Source organism: Phodopus roborovskii, unplaced genomic scaffold (genome assembly GCF_943737965.1).
Source record: "Phodopus roborovskii unplaced genomic scaffold, PHOROB, whole genome shotgun sequence".
In the NCBI taxonomy this organism is placed as follows: Eukaryota; Metazoa; Chordata; class Mammalia; order Rodentia; family Cricetidae; genus Phodopus; species Phodopus roborovskii.
In genome coordinates this window covers 2,963,661-2,972,277 of record NW_026126613.1, presented here as the reverse complement: position 1 = coordinate 2,972,277, position 8,617 = coordinate 2,963,661, and positions in this window count along the sequence as shown.

The window sequence follows — 8,617 nt, the reverse complement described above, 5'->3', positions numbered from 1 at the left end:
AGCCTAACCTTCCCCTCTCACCTTGCCTCTCTATGCAGAATGTCTGTCCCTGCCTCACCTCTACCCCACGCCCACCCCGGCAAATATCTACCCATTCTTTCATCGTTGTCCAATGAATAAAGGAAATAAAAAGGGAAGTAAAGGACGTGACTGCTCCTAGGTGTGGTGGAGGAGAAAGTTTATTATAGATGTGTGGGAGAGCACCGCCTAGAGGCAGGGACAGGGACATCTGGAGTCCAGAGTAGCCATGGCCAGATGGAGCTGGACCATGTGGAGAGGGGGATGAGAAGGGAGAAGATGCAGCAGCCAGGAGGCCAAAGGTCCAAAAGGGCCAGGTAGAGAAGGGCAGGGTCGGGGGGAGGGCAGCCCAGCCAGCCCCTGGGCTGGAGAGTTCAGGGGCGGGGGCGGGGTATGCCAGGCATACCCTGTGACAGATGGGACTGAGGGGTGCTGGGAGAACCTGCTTTGATATACTAAGTTGGCATCCCTGGTGTGGAACTTAACAAGTATACTCCTCCCGAATTCCTTGTACAATCCTCATCTCAAGTTCTGCTCACACCATGGGGTGATGTGAATCTCTGCCTTCCTGGAAAGCAAGCATCGTTGAAAGTTGTACCCACCACCTCCTCTCCCCTTTGGCCTACCGCATAGTCAGGGCAGGCCCTTCACGATGACTCAGATGGATGGCGATTCCCGTGTGAAGCACTCCACAGATGCTGTGGGAAACATGGCCACCACACTGAAAGCCAGTCAAGCCCAGCCCCGGGTGCTGGGTACCACAGCCTCCCCCAAAATTAGTAAGTCCGGTGTTGGTGAAATCTCACTGGGGCACAGCACCCATGGATTTCAACTCTGAAGACATTTCTTAACTCTCTGCTCTTGTCCACTACATAAGTTGTGTCGATGGCAGGGAACGGGCTGTACCTTTGCAGCTGGGTGCTTAAATTTTGCCTTCACTGCTGGGTGCTTAGATCTCTTCCTCGCATCTAGGTGTGTAGGCCTCACCCTAAGGGCTGCTGGAAGATTAATACAATACTACTCAGCACATGGCCAGGAACTGTCTGCTTAGTGCCATCACCTGTTAAAATTTCCCTGTCCTCTCAGCAAGAACAGGAGCCTGGAAGCGGTTGGGTACTGGGCTGGTCATGGTGATGCTAGGCTGGGCACGATGATTCTGGGCTAGGCACAGTGATGATTGGCTGGGCACAGTGATGCTGGGCTGGACACAGTGATGCTGGACTGGGCATGCTGATGCTGGACTGGGCATGCTGATGCTGGACTGGGCATGCTGATGCTGGACTGGGCATGGTGATGCATGCCTGAAATTCCAGGCGCAGAGTGGCCAGTTTTGGCAACCATCTCAGTTAGTCCAGGCTTCCCATGCCACTGAGGATCAAAGCAGATGTCACAGTCAGCAATCTGACAGGGTCACCTGGCCTGGCCATCAACACTTGCATGAAAGCTGGCTTTGAGGAGTGAGGATGGCCCTGGTCCCTAGATGGACTCTCAGACCCACTGGAAGACATCCAGGCTAGGGGAAGACATTATTACACAGCTGTAAATTATTCCGTCATATCCTTCTACCAGCTTGCATTAATTCTATGCACTGGCAGGCATTTGCCCAGAAGTCCCGCCTGCCTGACATGCATGTGAAAGCATGAGAAGCTGAGGGAGAAATGGCGCTACTCCTCACTCAAGTGCTTTTCCTAGTATCTGTATCCTTCAAGGGTGTGGCCCCAAGGTTCAGGACATCTCTATGATGCTTTCCTATTCCAAATCGGGGGAAGGCAAATACTTCTTCCATAGCCATTACATTTCCAGAAAAATGGATTCTTGCATTGTCTTAGTAAACTATATTCACAGTTGGGAGACAGAGAGCTTAATTAAGTATTATGATCAGGAAGAAATCATTGTAATTATTATTTTATTATTATTTAAAATTACCTTCTAATTTGCTCAGCCATGGCTACTAGTTAGCAGTTTCTTATGAAGACTATATGGAATAAATAGTCTCCAACTGAACTGAATCCCAGACAGGGCATAAAACTGTCAGTCACACGAGAAGTTACCTTCATGTTACCCCCAGTGGCAAAAGACCCCATCAACATAATGCCATACCCTTTCCCACTGACTCTAGTTTGTGAGAAGGTACAGCTAGAGGAGCTCCCTTTCCTCGGAGCTGGACCCCAGGGTCACAGATGCCTGGTGACAGGAGAGAATGCCACACTGGGTTGTACTCCTCAGTGCACTACAGCAAAAACGCAAGACAGACTCAGTCACACCCTGTCTCCAACAGTGCCAGATATCAGAGTGATGGCAAGATCTCTCGGTGGAGCTGTTGAGGCTGTGGCTACTGCCTGTCAATGGATCAGAGCACACCGTGAGGTTCCAGTGGGTCCCTAGAGGTCCTTGTCTGCTCTACAAATAGACACAGGCTGTGGAGATAGGCTGGGCTCTCCACAGACCCCTTTCTGTCTTCCTAAAGTCCTGGGTTAGAAACACAGGGGGATTTTAACGCATGGACACAGGGATCAGATGTGGCTGTGAAAACCTATGCACAGTGGATGGAAAGTCGGTGAGGGAAATTCCATTTGTCAGAACTCCCTGCCTATTAAGCTCCTTTCTATTTCCATGAGTTTGCAATTACACCAGGACCTGAGGGCCTTCCCTAAGATGAGGGTAAACAGATGATTAGCTGTTTTTAGATCTAGAGTGAAGGCTTGAGAAGGCCACTTTAACTCTGAGCTGCAAGGAAGGGATGCTCTGCAATAGGAAGTCTGTCTAGTGACTCCTCTTGGCTTGAAAAAGTTTTTTTTTTTTAAGGCATGACATTTTTGTCATCTGTCTGATGATGCTCGTCGATGTTTTCCTTCCTCTATCAACCCTCACGACTTTTTTCCTCTTCTTTTCAAAGTGGGCATCCTTCTTTCCAAACTGCTTCCTGCTGGTAGGGGGTGCTGTCATGGGGAATGCCGACGTCTGCGTGTTTTTTAACACGTACAGAAAAGGCAGGGAAGTTTGCATGTATCACTTGATGTTCCAAAGACGATTGATCGCCAAACAATAAAAACGAGTAACATCACCAAGCTGAGCAGAAATAGGAAGGAGAGTTATCAGTGAGCCAAATTAGGTCAGAAGAGAGTTTAAAGGAATAAATAGCACATCATCGACCACTTTGAATGACTTATTTGGGAGGAAAGGTAAAGTAAAACTGGATGAAATCAACTTTTTATCACATGATTTCCTCTCCAGGGTTTCTGATGCATGTTGCCAATGCAGGTTTTTTTCTGTGGGTGTTGATGTCCAAAGTCAGGTCGGCATGCCTGCACAGCAGGTACTTCATCAAGGAAACATTTCCATCACTCTTTTAAACGTTTTCATTAAAAAGGTTAAATGTGTCTACACGCTGAGAAGATACGGTGTGGGACAGTAGCCAATCACTGGACTGAGGACAGGGGCCCTAAGGCCACACCCCAGCCCCCACTGGCTGAGAAATCAAACAGAAGAGGTAAATACCACGTGTCTCCATCCTAAACTGACAACGAACACTTTTCCAAAGAGTACTGTGAGGACTAGACAGCAATGGACTAAAACAAAAATGGTCACAATATGTCAGGCAAGGCTCGGGCTAATCAGGTGGCCGTGGGGTGAGAAGCAACACAGGACCGTGCCCAGGAGACTGATCCTCCTCAAGCTGCACCTGCCTGTCTGCAAAATGGGCCCTGCTCCTCCACATCCACCCAGTGGCTGAGAACTGCCCACCAGCTCCTCCTCCAGGTCCTTCTGTCTGGTCACACGTGCTATTCATCTATGATTCACAATGCCCCTGTTTATAAGTCTGCTCTTGTTCTTAGTGGGCATGGATGCGAACTGATTTGAACAGATAATTTCATGAAGCCAGCTTTGAAGCTAAGAATGCTACACTGGCCTTTGTATCTTTCCAGGTAATAAATTCATAGGCTATCGAAGAGAGCAGCCTGTTACGACAGGCCTGTGGCTAGTCTCTACAGGCTAAAATACTAATGTGAGTCAAGCATATCCGCACAACACACTCATGGGTGACATTGCCTGTGGCACCACCCTGACACAAAGCAAAGGCTTCTTCTCAGGAAGGCATCTCAGTAAGAACTCTCTTATTTCAGAATATCTTTATGCTACCATAAATATTAACTCTGTTTCAGGAAAAGGTGGTTTAAACGAACAAGCTTATTCAAAGATGATATTATCTAAGTTATCTCACGGTTTGAAAGACAGAGAAACCAAGCACCTATTATTTAATCTAATTAAGTTAAAGATTCTACAACTTTCAAGGAAATATTACAGGCTCTCTTGTTGCCATGACAACATCTATGCGTGGCCACACTTACTAGTGACAGACTTGCCAGATACTATCTATCCGTGTGAAAGACAAAAAGAAGATGGAGCATCTCGGATGTTACTGGAGGAAACTGGTCAGAAGACAAGATGGCAAGTTTCCCTTACGATGAAGCAACGCTGACCTAGCAACAAAGAGGAGCCAGCTCATACAGACGTGACAGCATTACGTCCACTTACACACTTTGGCTAGCATGACCCTCCCTTCCATCTCAGAATTACACATGAAAGCTTGAAACATGGCCATCGAAGCAATAGGAGACTCAAAAGAGTTAACTGGATTATAAGCTACTGAATAACCAGGCTGAACTTTTTCTCAGGCGATCTCAATGCCTGCTTCTAAATGACAGTTCGAAGAAGGACACGGAGTCTGTGGTAGAGAGTACAGATCTTGATGTGAATCTCACCTTACCACGGGTATAAAAATGAGCGGAATAGAAGAAGTGAGAGCGGCAGGCAGTAATTTCTTTGAGACATCTCCTCACCGTTTGGTGAACTGTATTTCTGCTAACTGCACATCTGCTGTGTGATGCTTGCAGTGTTACACCATCCCAGCCAAGGCCTTTAGACGTAAAGTCCCCACAGTGCTCCAGGCAAGTCCAAAGTCCAAGGTACTATTAGACAAGATCTAAAAGACCATTGCCACCACCCCCCGCATGACATGAATAGCAGAGTCCCAGAACAAAGGGAGTCTACAGCCTCTCTATCAAATTGTCTGTCAGGACAACCACATAGGCATCACCTGGCAATGTGTTAAAATGTGAACTCCCAAGATGCTCTGCTCCGTCAGGAGCTGTCACCTGATTCCAAGCGATCCATAGGAATATTTAAAAATCAATGTCCTAGGGTTGGGAAGTACTTGGTTCTGGGTTCACCTGACACCCATAGAGCCCCAAGTTTATCCTTAGCACCGCATAAAATAAGGTAGGGTGACATTCATTTATAACCCCAGAACAGTGGAGGTATGGGAGGCAGACGCAGCAGGAAGAGGTTCAAGGGCAGCCTCGGATGCCTGAGACCCTGTGTCAAAAAAATGTGAAAAAGGAATCGATATTCTATAAGTAAAAAAATGTTTGCCAGAAAGGAGCAGAGAGCCAGTCAACTAAGACACGCACACACCTATTGGTTGGCATAGCGACTGCTTAGATGGGTGCTGAGTGGCCATCTTCAAGAACACCCTGTGCATGCTCACTGGGGGCACACTGGCTAGAGCAGCCAGCAGCCCAACTGCTCATAAACTCACACACTGCTAAGACTGACTTTCACCAGAGCTAAAACCGTGAGAACCACAATGCCAAGCGGCCGCCCAACCACATGTACACCATGCCAGTGGGCCCCAAATGTAAGCCAAACACATGGCAAAAGAAGTGAACAGTTTCAGGAGCAGAAATAAGAGCCCAAAGCTGGACTTTGGACTGTACCAAACACAGCTGCTCAAGGCTTCCAGGTAGCTACTTGCAAGTAATTTATCTGACCAAAATGCCCGTGTGTCTGTTCTAGTGACATCCATCAGAGCATCGGAGAGTTGTTTTTGAGGGGACTCACGGAGAGAAGACGTGCTGGGTGAGGTCCGCAGAAAGTGGTGGAGGCCATCCTCACCATCACTGGAGCTAGCGATGCTGTTCCTCATCTCCAGCATGGAGACCTGTGTGCACAGGCTCATCTGTGGCTCCAACTTCTTAACTTTGTACAAAGCAAAGTTACCAGACACCTGAGGTTTACAGCAGTTGACTCATGTGTTCCCTATAAGGGGCAGTTACTTTCCCTTGATATAAGTTAGTGCTCTATAAATGTCTATTGCGGCTATTATTAGCTGTCACATTGAATACATTATTCCAAAACCTGCAAATCTGAATAATCTACATAGTCATCTGAAATAGCAAGCACAACTTTTTCTTTCTTTCTTTCTTTCTTTCTTTCTTTCTTTCTTTCTTTCTTTTTCTTTTTCTCTTTTTTTCTTTCTTTCTTTCTTTTTTTTTTTTGTGTGTGAGGGATCAAACCCAAGGCCTCCCTCATGTGTAACAGACAAGCATTTTCCTGCTGAGCCTTGGCCCCAGCCCCACCTTGCAATGAGAAACTCCTGGACAAGGTAACCTAACAGGGACCATACTCAGTGTTCCGGGCAAGGGGTACATATCACAGGAAGAATGTTTTAAAAGTCCTCATCTGTAATTGGTTTAATTTCCTTCTAAACAAATGCAGAACACTAAGCTGTCTATATCCCTGAAAGGTCATCTCCTGTGCTTTCTGGATATCTGGGACGTGCAGAGGATCCCAAGGCTAATGCCAACTCTGAGTCTTACTTCTTGAAGTTCTGCCTTTCCACGCCCACTCCATACCCACTCCATCCCATCCTCCTTAGACACTTGGAAGAGTCTTGGAGAGGACAGAACTCCATCCCATAAATCTGGTTCTTCACAGTTAGGCCTAGCTGTGGCAATGGTAATAATTACAGAATACTTCCTTCCCTTCTAGAAAGAACTTGCTAAAGAGTCCCTCCATTACTAATATCCCCTCTGAAGCTTAGGAACACTAAATGAAAATGCAAGAAAACATACATATGACCTTAAGCAAAGGAATCAGCAAAGCACTTCCTTTATCATTTAAGGTAGGGTTGTTCATTGATTAGAGCTTAGTTGTTATGTCTTTTCCTATAAGATACCTAAAATTTTCATAGAGAAAAGGTTCTGACTCCGGAAAGTAAGTCAGTCTCTCGGCCAGCATAAAAACTTACATTTATCATCTGCAACAGTGGTGATCTGTGGAGGAAACAAACACTAGCAATAGTCCACACATGAATTACAAGTTTATTAAGTTTACAGGACATTAACAGACACGATCACAGACATATTTATCAAATTAGTTATAACCTAACATACTATATAGAATTATGTGTAAAGACACACAATCTGTAGACTAAATCCAGGCAACTTCTCTGAGTTTCATTGCTTTGGACAAAAGAATGGCCACCCTGTCAATACTGCTGTGGAGGCTGCAATAGCATATATTATTTATGGGAAGATATTTCTCTGTCTGCTGCTGTTTACAGTGAACTTTGAAGACAGGCCTCCATGCAAATGCACAATGGAGACAGAGTATGTGTGTGAGTGCATGCATGTGTGTCTGGCTATGGGGCTCAACCCTGTAAATGTACTACCACTGAGCTAGCTTCGTGCCATTGAGCCTCACCACAGACACCGGAGATTAGACTTGTAAAGCAAGTTGTATACGAAAAACCTTTCACCCAGATGACTCATAAATAAACGCGAGAAAGACTCAAAGATGCAGGTAAGCTACTGATAAAAACAGCTGGTGAGTGACCTTTGGCCACAGGTTCCAAGGTTAGCTCCACGGTAGCTTCCTGAGCTAGGTCCTCAAGCCATACCCTTCCATGTAAGCAGTGCAATGTGGGAAAGCAGGGGTGGCCACCATCACAGCACTAGAGAGCTCCGGCAAGTCTCTAACCCCCTTTTCCATGCTTTCAGGGCTCGGGATATAGAATGTTCTCCTATCATGCAAACTCTCTTCAACCCTCACTTGATGACACTCATATCCTATAGGCCAAACTCATTAGCTGACATGTATGGGTGGACTCCTGAGCACACTGATGGTAGGGACCTTGTGTCTTCAGGGCTGAATGCCAGGCTTCATCAAAGAGTGCTGCTCTGTCCACACTCATATAACAGAGTTGACAACGGCAGACACTGTGGATAGATACATCTATCTTACATCCTCAGCACTGGACCAGATTGGTAAAAGCGAATTAAATTGTCATGAAGTCTTATCTGAACCTCAGGACAAATATTTCCAAAAGAGCTTTCTTACCAGATGTCAAAGGAGGATGTAGGTCTACCAAGAGGGAAAAGAAAGAAAGAATGAAAGAAAGAAAAAGAAGAAGGAAGGAAAGAAGGAAGAAAGAAAGAAAGAAAAGAAAGAAGGAAGGAAGGAGGAAGGAAGGAAGGAAAAGCCCTAGCGTCCTGGGACTCTTACACTAATAGGCTGAACTTGGAGCTTTGGAAAATTAGAGTACCTAGCTACTTCTAAAAGTGGGCCAGTGTTCCCATTTATTCCATCAGAAGAGGCTTCATGAAAACCAAGAACATCTGGATTTAAGAAATGCAGCTTCTGAGCCTTCACAAAACACCAAGAGATACTCTTGATCAGTGTTCGTCATGACAAAGACACTTCCTGCCAAATGCCACCCAAGGCACTGACAGTAAGGAAGACAAGATGCAGGGCTGAA